Source organism: Triticum aestivum, chromosome 3B, assembly GCF_018294505.1.
Source record: "Triticum aestivum cultivar Chinese Spring chromosome 3B, IWGSC CS RefSeq v2.1, whole genome shotgun sequence".
NCBI classification, from domain to species: Eukaryota; Viridiplantae; Streptophyta; class Magnoliopsida; order Poales; family Poaceae; genus Triticum; species Triticum aestivum.
Genome location: NC_057801.1, coordinates 685,801,089 through 685,811,475, shown reverse-complemented (window position 1 = coordinate 685,811,475; position 10,387 = coordinate 685,801,089).

Below are 10,387 nucleotides of genomic sequence, written 5' to 3'. Positions count from 1 at the left end.
CGACGGTTGCCGCAGAAGGACGTCGCGGACGCATGCTCGAAAGTGCGTAGCTCCGCGGAGTGGGAGCGCATCCACGTCGAGCGGAGCCTCCTGCAGCCAGGCAGAGTCGTCGGCGACGAATGTGAGTGCGCCGAGACGGATCTCGCAGCCCTCAACCAAAACTCCACCTGAAACCATGATGATGGGAAATGAAAAGATTGCAACTTCTCCAACAAGTCGCTAAGACTGCTGCCTCACGGTGGGCGCCAACTGTCGTGGTTCTAAGTCTGACAGTAGAATAGGGGGTAGGTATGGAGAGGCAAGATCCTAGCTATGGAGAAGTTGTGCACACAAGTGTTTTACGAGTTTAGGCCCTTCTCGGAGGAAGTAACAGCCCTACGTCTCGGAGCCCGAAGGCGGTCAACTAGATTATGTGTGTGAGACTTACAGGGGTGCGAACCCTTCTACCAGTGGAGGGGGGTGGCTTATATAGTGGACGCCAAGACCCCAGCAGGCCCATGTAGCGGAGGGTTAAAGTACATTAAGGTCCGGCGTTACTGGTAACGCCTTACATAAAGTGTCATCATGACCATTAAGACTACTTAATTACAGACCGTTTGGATACAGAGTAGATCTTGAACTCCTGGTGGTCGAATGAGTCTTCATGGTCGAGTGTCTTCAGGTTCGTCGAGTGTCTTCTAGTCCGTCGAGTGGAGTTCCTCTTGGTCGACTGGAAGACGGCTTATTCTAAAGGATGTCCTTGGGGAGGGTACCTGGGTCAGGTTCATGACCCTACCCTAGGTACGTGACTTCATCAGCTGGCTGAGAAAATGGCCTATCAGTAATGAGAAATGGGCTGTACATTTTTAAAACACATCAAACCGGCAATTAGTTTCAAATTTCTTTTTTTCATTTCGAGATTTTAAATTGCATTTATTTTTATGCGTGGACAATTTGTTGGATTTTATATTGATATACATTTATTTTTAAAAACATTTTGAATGTGACTCGAAATTTCGGGATTAAAAACAGTTCGGACCGCACCGAAATATGCAAAATTTCGTATAATTTTTAACCGTGGCCACAATATGGGTTGTAATGCTAACAAAAAGAATATCGGCTCCAAAAAAACCTTAAGAATTAGCAAATGGGTTGTAAATTATTAGAAATAATGGCAGATGGGCTATATGCTATTTTCCACAGATTTGAGGCTTTCCTAAAAAAGGTTGACGCACAAGCAGTGACTGTTGGATTTCCATCCAACGGCCGTCGTACTTCTTCAATCTCTGCTCTTCCTGCTCCAGCCGCTCAAACAAGCGCCGGCGAGACTGCCTGCTTCCTCCTCCCCGCGGTCGGCTGTGCTGCCGCACAGGCCTCACCGCCCCACTGTACTCCCATCGCTGGCCTAGCCATCCCTCTACTCACCCACACCTGCTGTTATTCTCTGGCGACGGCAGACGAACCAGTAAACCCTCGTACAGTCGTACTCCCCTCCGCGTGGGAAACAACTGCCAAGTCTTCCCTGCCTCCGTGTTGTTCCCTTCCTAGGCATCGCCATCATCCACTGACCTGGTGCTCTCGGCGCGGCCTGGTCAACGTGGTCAACGACCGACATGCATCTGAAGTGGACTGTACGTGGAGAGGCTGACAGCTGGGTCCACGGCCGCACGCAAGGTAAGGCCTCCTTATTACGCGCAAAATAATGATTCCTCCACCTGACATCTGGGACCCACCGAAAGGGCCTCTGTATTTCGAGAAAAAATGTTACTGCCGTTGACAGCTTGGACCCACCAGCTATATCTTTGCATGCAAGGAAGTGCCTCCTTATTACGCACAAAAAGAATGAATACTCCCCCTGCTAGGTGGGACCCAGTATAGTGGCAGGCTAACTTGTGAGCCTACTAAGTTGACGGGGACGGAGGGCTTTGTCAACTTAGTCAATATGCACGATTCTAGCTCTAGTGCCCGTACGATGTCCATCCAACGGCCGTAGTGCTTCTTCAACCTCTGGTCTTCTTGCTCCAGCCGCCCAAACTAGCGCCGGTCGTGCCTCATGCTCCTGCCTCCCGTGGCCGGATGCGATGCGGCGGAGGCCTCACCACCCCCTACTATTCCCACCGCTGGCCAGGCCCTGCGGCGATGGCAGCCTCACATCGCAGCTGAACCAGTGAACCCTTGTACTCCTCTCCGTGCGGGCTTTCACTGTTGCATCTTCCCCGGCTCCGCATCGTCCCCTTCCTAGGCCTCGCCGTCGTCCACCACTATGGTGCTCTCCGCGCGGCGTGGTCAACGTGGTCAAGGAACGACTTCCATGGGAAGAGTATTGTATGTGGAGAGGCTGACTGCTGGATCCACGACGGCCGCAAGGAAGTGCCTCCTTATTACGTGCAAAATAATTATTCGTCCACCTGACAGCAGGGACCCACCGGACGGGCCACCGTATTTCGCGAAAAAAACGTTTCCCCCCTGACTGCTGGGACCCACCAACTACACCTTCGCATGCAAGGAAGTGTGTTCGGGAAAAAAATGATTCACCACCCTGACTGCTGGGACCCACCAGCTACATCTTCGCACGCAAGGAAGTGCATGACAGTCGGGACCCACCTGGTCGAAGCATACGTAGTGTTGTCATTTTGGTCGCGAACGTGTACGTACATACTGGTCGATGTAGAGGCGCACATGTGTCGTAGTAGAGGCGCGCACGTGTCATAGTAGAGGCGCACACGTAGCATGTACACATACGTACAACGGCCAGGGTGCAAGAAGGAAAATACGGCCACGTACGTACATACGGGCGGGGTCTCGAATGCCTACTCGCGCATACGTACGGCCAGGGCTTATGTACATGGCTGGGTCGGAATGGAGAAACCATGTCGTCGTCGTGTTCATGGGGAGGCAACAGAATGCGTCGTGTTCATGGGGAGGCAATGGAATGCGTTGTGTTCATCGGGAGGCAATGGAACGCATGGGAGCCAACCGGCTTGGACGAAACATGCAATGGAAACAAGGCCCGGCGTACCACAAAATGGAGGAAATGGCCTTGTGTTCAACCGGCCATGTTCGAAATGGGACCCTGTTCATCGGGAGGGGTCTGGCGTACCACAAAACGCAGGAAACGGACCTCCTACGGTCGAAATGGGGCTCCTGTTGATCGGGAGGGGTGCGGTGTAACACAAAACGGATGAAACGGACTTTCGTTGGAGCGCTACGGTCAAAACGGGGGTCCTGTTCATCGGGAGGGGTGTGGCGTATCGCAAAACGGGACTCCACGGGACACTGTTCATCTCCACCGTCGACCTCCTCCAGCCTCCACGGGCTACCGTCGACCTCCTCCAGCCTCCACGGGCTCCTGTTCATCCAGCCTCCACTGCGCGCCACTCCACCGGCTACTGTTCAACCACCCCTCCATGGGCACCCCTCCACCGTCTACTGTTCATCCAGCCCTCCACGGGGTCGTCCTATTCATCCAGCCCTCCATGGGATCTTTTTCATCCAACCCCAACCGGCTCGATCGATCTGGGTCCTGTTCATCCAGAGGCAACGCCACGGGGTCATGTTCATCCACCCCCACCGCTCAGTGTTCATCCAACCCACCTGCAACGCTCACTGTTCATCTAGAGGCAGCATCGATCGGCTCCAGTTAGCAGCAGTAGCGAAGGAATTGCTCGATCGGGTTCAGTTAACAACCATCGATCGATCGCTCGGGTTCAGTAACACGTAGCCTGCAGTGTAATCGCTCTGGTTTAGTTAGAGCCCAACGCCTCGCTCGGGTTCAGTTAGATCCAACGCCTCACACACACGCGCGTATGTGTATGAGAGAAACGCGCATCGCTCGGGCCCCGACCACCCACCGTAACCGGGAACTCCCCGAAATTTTCCTCGCCCTCGCTTCTACCACGGTTTTTTCCGTCATGGACGGCCCAAAGAATGTCATGCAGCTGCTTCTCCGTCCCGCCCAGGATGAAAAGCCCATTTTCTGTCATGATTTTTTGTCATAGAAGTAGGAGCCCACCACATCTATGATGATACCGAGTTTAGTCACAATTATCGTCATAGAAGTGTCATAAGTATGACAGAAAAAAATTTCGTTCGGCCCAAAATGTCACGGATGTGTCTTTTTTTTGTAGTGTATTATCTGAGATACTAGTGGCGCACCAGAGGTGCGCCACTACTATTTGTTACTAGTGGCGTGTTAATAGTGGTGCACCTATAGTGTGCCATTAATAGCAAAAACAGGTGCGCCACTAACAGCCTTTTTTCTAGTAGTAGGGAAGAACACCATAAGGTCCAACTATAATAACAAAGCTCGTGGTACATCAAGATTGTGCCAAATCAAGAACACGAGAGAGTAAGAGATAATACACATAGCTACTAGTACAAACCCTCAGCCCCAAGGGTGGACTACTCCCTCCTCACCATGGTGGCCGCCGGGATGATGAAGATGGCCTCCAGTGATGATTTCCCCCTCCGATAGGGTGCCAGAACAGGGTCTCGATTGGTTTTTCATGGCTACAAAGGCTTGCGGCGGCGAAACTTCTTATCTAGGGTTCTTTTCGGGGTTTTTGGTATTTATAGGAATTTTGGTGTTGGTCTCACGTCAAGGGGGTGCCTGTCAGTGTGAAAACCGGCGGATCTCGGGTAGGGGGTCCCGATCTGTGCGTCTTAGGCTGATGGTAACAGGAAGCAAGGGACACAATGTTTAGCCAGGTTCGGGACCTCTCGATGGAGGTAAAACCCTACTTCCTGCTTGATTAATATTGAAGATATGAGTAGTACAAGAGTAGATCTACCACGAGATCGTAGAGGCTAAACCCTAGGAGCTAGCCTATGATGGTATGATTGTAATTGTGATCGGCCTTCTAAGGACCAACCCCTCCGGTTTATATAGACACCAGAGAGGGCTGGGGTTTACACGGAGTCGGTTACAAGGAAGGAAATATAATATCTGGATCGCCAAGCTTGTCTTCCACGCAAAGGAGAGTCCCATCCGGACACGGGCCGGAGTCTTGAGTCTTGTATCTTCACGCTCCAATAGTCCGGACGATGTATATAGTCCGGCTGTCCGGATACCCCCTAATCCAGGACTCCCTCAGTAGCCCCTGAACCAAGCTTCAATGATGATGAGTCCAGCATGCAGTCTTGTCTTCGGCATTGCAAGGCGGGTTCCTCCTTCCGAATACTCCAAGGTTATTATCAAACATGTAGACCATGTCCGGATCTGCAAAATGATCTTCATATATCACCGTAGAGAGAATGATACTTCACAAATGTACCCCGCCGACAACTTTTTAGATGTAACATGTCATTACGGTAGGGTCATTATTCGAACCATTTTCCTTCAACCAGCCACAGCGCATATCACGAGGTGGTTTCCTTGACACGTCTTGTCGAAGCAGAGATCGTGTCCCCTTATTACGGGATTCTCGTCAATACGGGTATGGGTAATCCAACCGCACCGCTAATCACGGTGAGTGGGAGGTGAGCAGGTTCCACCAGGCAAGTGGGGAGGCGCAAAAAGCTTTTACCATCTCTATAAAGAGATAAGGTCTCTTCCTCTTTACCCACGCCTTCTCCTTCCGCTAGCTCACTCCCCTCTGCTCGAGCCCTAACGCCCAAGCACTCTTCTTTTTCCATCGAAGAGAGGTTTTCCAAAGATGTACGGATCCAGAGCAGGAGGCAGATGGATGGCCTCTACCGTCCGGGAGAAAGATATTAAGAAGCTCCGGGAAGCCGGGTATCTGGCCAAGAAAATTGGCCACCGTCTCCCACCAGCGGGACAGCTTGTCCCTACTCCGGAGCCTTACGAGAGAGTCAAGTTCCTTCCCCATTTCGTCCACGGGCTCGGGTTTCCCCTTCACCCATTCGTTCGCGGAGTCATGCATTACTATGGGATTGATTTTCATGATCTTTCCCCCAACTCTTTCCTCAATATCTCGACGTTCATCGTCGTGTGCGAGGCCTTTCTTTGGTTTTCGCCTCACTTCAGCCTGTGGCTGAAGATTTTCAATGTGAAGCCAAAGGTGGTGACCGGCGAACACGCTGAGTGCGGCGGCGCTATGGTGAGCAAGATGCCCAAGGTCGTTTGGCCGAAGGGCGCCTTCAACGACTTCGTCAAGGGGTGGCAGCAGTAGTGGTTCTATATCATCGAACCACGCGGCAAAAAGTGGGCTGCAGCTCCTGAATTCAGATCCGGAGCCCCACTGCGGCTCATGTCCTGGCCCAAGAAGGGCCCGAACTGGTTCTCGTCCGATGAGCTGTCACTGCTCCAGACGCACGTTCAGAGCATGGTCGACAAGGACGTCAAACTCGTCGACATAGTCCAGGTGATGCTAGTCCGCCTGGTTCTCCCTTGCCAGCACCGAGCCTGCACTTTGTGGGAGTTCGACCCAACCGAGCACCAAAACCTTCGGGAGCTCTTATGATTCCTCCCACAAGGATATCTAGAAGGTGCTCTTTAAGTCCGGCAAATCGTGGTCGGGCTCCGCCGAGGACCGCAGGTATCAATTATCCCATTCTGCAAGCCCGGTAAGTTACAGCCATGCTCTGTCCCTCCATGCCTCAGTTGGCATGTCACGAGGGAGACATTCTAATCGTGTTTCGTGACTTCAAGGATGGATAAAGAAGGTGGAGCGGACACATTGTCCGGCCCCGCTGCCGGAGGAACCGGCCGGACCTCTTCTGACGAAGATGCTGGTCCCCGCGCCTTATGAGGCGCCAAAAAAGGAGGCCTCCAAGAAGGTCAAGAAGACCCGGAGTGACCTCCGTCGCCGCGAGGCTTCAGACGCAAAATCCGAAGACTCCAGCGACGCTCCTTCTTCCGAAGACAAAGAGGAGGAAGCAGAGGAGGACGAGCCTCACTCTGAAGGTGGGAAGAAGCGGGCGGCTTCCCTGTCCCTGGAGGCTGAATCGCCCAAAAGGGGGAGAGGCTCCCACCCAGAGGCATCCACCACGGCTGTTGATAACAGTCCGGAGTGGAATCCCAGGGCCCAGCCCCTGGAAAAATCGTAAATGACCGAAATCCAAATGCGCCTATGCATCCAGGGCCGTCTGGGTATAGTAGTTTTAATCGTCGCAATATCTCGTACAGCCCGGCGAGGTCTCCTGCCGGACAGTCCTCATCGGAGGATTCACTAAGCTCGGATGCTGTAGCGAGCGAGACGCCTCCGGAGGCTCCTTCTCCAAAGTCCAGGTGCAACACCGAGGTGTCGTCTCAAATTGACCCAGAGCAGGGGGGCAGTCTCTAGGGCCGGACACATGGGGGCAGGGCCCCACGGTGTGTTGACGATAGGGGCGATCTCGGGTTCGACCCTCAGCCGGATAAGGTCCTGGAGACCTCTAAGGCTCCAGGATCAGGAGAGCGGCCACCTTCGACAGAGGGAGACTTGCCTACTCCGCCGGTAACCTCTGTCCATGCAGAGCTGCCGGGCGGTGTATCGACAGCGTTGAAGAACGCATCTATCATCGATGAACATCGGACCCTCATGGGTACGGTGGTTGGAAAGATTCAGTCTACGGAAAGCGGGCTGAATGAGTCCTGCCTTGGCCTTATACAGGCTTTTGAGGTATGGTTTCTAAGGGACCTTTGAATCATCATCATAATATGAGTAGTAGCCCCTGATACACTGTCCGGCGGAAGAGAGAGCCGGGCAGGGGATCAAACCCTCTTTTGTCGTGGGAACCTTTGGTAATGTTGTATACCCCTTTGTTTGAAAACAGGCGTCTGCGGAGAAGACGGCCGCTCATAATGCGTAAGTGTCCCAACTAAAGCAGAGCCTGGAACGGGCCGAGGAAGAACTTGGCCGTGTGAAGAAGCAATTAGAGGATAAGCAAGGTATGTTTAAACATTGTCTTGCATTAGGCACGAATGAGTAATTGTGCCTATTGAAAATTATTTGTGTTGTACGCCCTAGGAGCGAGTGCCGAATATGAGGCACTGAAGAAGGCTGTGGCTGATGCCAATGACAAGGCTGCCACCGAACAGGTGCTTTGTGAAAAACACGAGGCCAGGGTCATTACAGCTGAACGGGAGCTCGAGGAGGCTATGACGAAAAGCGAGAGCTTGGAGAAGAGTCTAGTAGGGAAAGAATCCGAACTCGCCCAAGCTCTCCAAGCCGCGGAAGATGCTCGGGAAGAAGCCCGAGGTGTTGTACGGGACATTCAGGAGGCCCGGAAAGCTACGGCTGGTAAGGCCTATTGTATTCATGGCCATTATTATATGATAGTGGGGGGAACTCTAAGAGACAAGCTGAATTCTTGATTTTACAGGGGCGTTTGTGGATCTGCCTCGCAGCATATCAGCCGCCGCCCAATTCTACCGGACCGAGGAGAAGAAGTCTGCGGAGAGGAACGTCTGCTCGCAGTATTTGGCGCCGAACTATCCGGTGCCTTTTATCGATCAGCTGAAGCAGCTAGTCGAACTGCACCAGGCGGCCGAACTAGCCATGAAGGACTTGGTTGTCCGGCTGTGGCCCGCGGAGCCAATTCCAAGCAGTTACATCAGACTTGTGAAGCGAATTGGGGGCACATGTCCTCGGCTTGATGCTATGAAGCGATCAGTCTGTATAGAAGGTGCGCGCATGTCGTTCGCCCGTGCAAAAGTGCATTGGGGGAAGCTTGATGCGGAGAAGCTGATGACTGAGGGGCCACCAGAGAGTAAGGAGCACTGCGAGCCCGAACTGTACTATGAAGGTGTACTGAAGGGGGCCCGCCTTGCGGCGGATAAGTGCACCAAAGACATTATATTTCCTTGAGGGCATTCATGCCGATATTTGTAATATGGGATAATGGCACTTTTATTATATATTGCCTGTTTTGTTTGAACATATGTTCTTCCTGTGCGGCTGTTTATTGTATGTAAATTTTGAGAGTTGGCCAGTCGTCGGCTTCTGCCCCCACGTGAAAAATACGGGGGTGTTCGGGATATATCTGAACACTCTTTATCCCATGGTTGGGTCCTTTTAAGGAGGTGTTTCTCACCACAAACTAGGCAATCAGACTATATGGCTTTACTACTCTCACTTAGCCATAGGAATTCGAGTATGGTCGGCGCAGCCCCTAGTGTTCGGAAGGCCGAACTAGAAGCTCTATTGGCGCCTGATCGGAAGACCGATCAGTCACAATCTGCATTTATGATGGCATTATGCGGAATAAATCTTTAAGGATTTTACAACCTCTCGAATAGCTGACCAGCTCTTGCTGCATCATGATAGTCAGTTTTTGGCTTTCTCTACTGAGGTGCTCGTCCGGCAGAACCGGGACACAATCGTAGTAGTTCTCCCAGCACTACCTTAGCCGATGGAACGGAACGTATGGTACCAAAACATGGGAGCCGGGCAAACCCAACCAATGACCCAAGACATGATTCATAGCTGATGCATATAGTGCTATAAGTTCAGGGTGCCGAGCGACCGAAAAGGTGGTCGGAATTTATTGTCGTATTGTGAAGCCCCTGGCATAACCGGGCGTAACACGAGGTGTGGCTGCCGTTTTGTGGCAAAGAGGTGTCGATGATAAACGACGGCCGATACATGTTATTTAAGTCTACGCATTGTAGTAGGATAATATGGCTATGCATATGAGTGCGATTTATGATTATGAAAAGAGATGGTTTTTGGCGGAAGCTGTGATGGCCGGACTGTAGGGGGCAGTGAGTGGATCAAAAGTGAATCCGAACTGCCTTCCACCCGCATGGTCCTGTCCTTGTGTGCCCGGGCCGATTCCACGCCGCCAATCCTGTTCTGCATCAAAGTTAGTTTGTGAAAGCAAATGCTTGGAGGCAGCCGAACGTCCTCTTGTGGTTGGTCTAAGGGTTCCTAGTCGGACCCTGGTGACCCCAGCCGCTATACCGTGAAACAACGCGGACTCCTCAGTTGGTGTCCGGATAGTTGGCTGTCATATCAAAATTTTGATAGGCATGCACGACTTGCTACTCCAGCAGCTGTATGATTTCCGCTCTAAGGGCGGGGTTTGGCCTTGCACGTAGGCGTCAGTATATCACCGGTGTTGGCCTAATGGTTTACCATGTGGAATCTAGTCAACGTGGTTCATCCTGTTAGCATACGGTGGGTTACCGTATGAGGGGAATGCGCCGATGGCGTGGCATTTTTTGGTTATCTAAAAACAACCGTTAGAGTGGTGGGCCAATGAACTTGGCCTTTGCACCTGACATCTTGTAGAAGGTGTTATTTGTGGTTTCATACCCGCGGGGGCTTTTCCCAGACTACTAGGTCTAGGGGTACGACAATTGAATTGCTGTGGTTGGTGTGATAGGGGGCGATCGGCCGTACTGTTGTGCTCTGGGGGGTCTCTTGACTAGACGCCTCCCTTCATTGTTTCCGGCCCACGACCGGTCATTTTGTTTTGTTGATCCGACATTCTCTATTGGTATGCTTTGCCGTCCTTCTAGGAG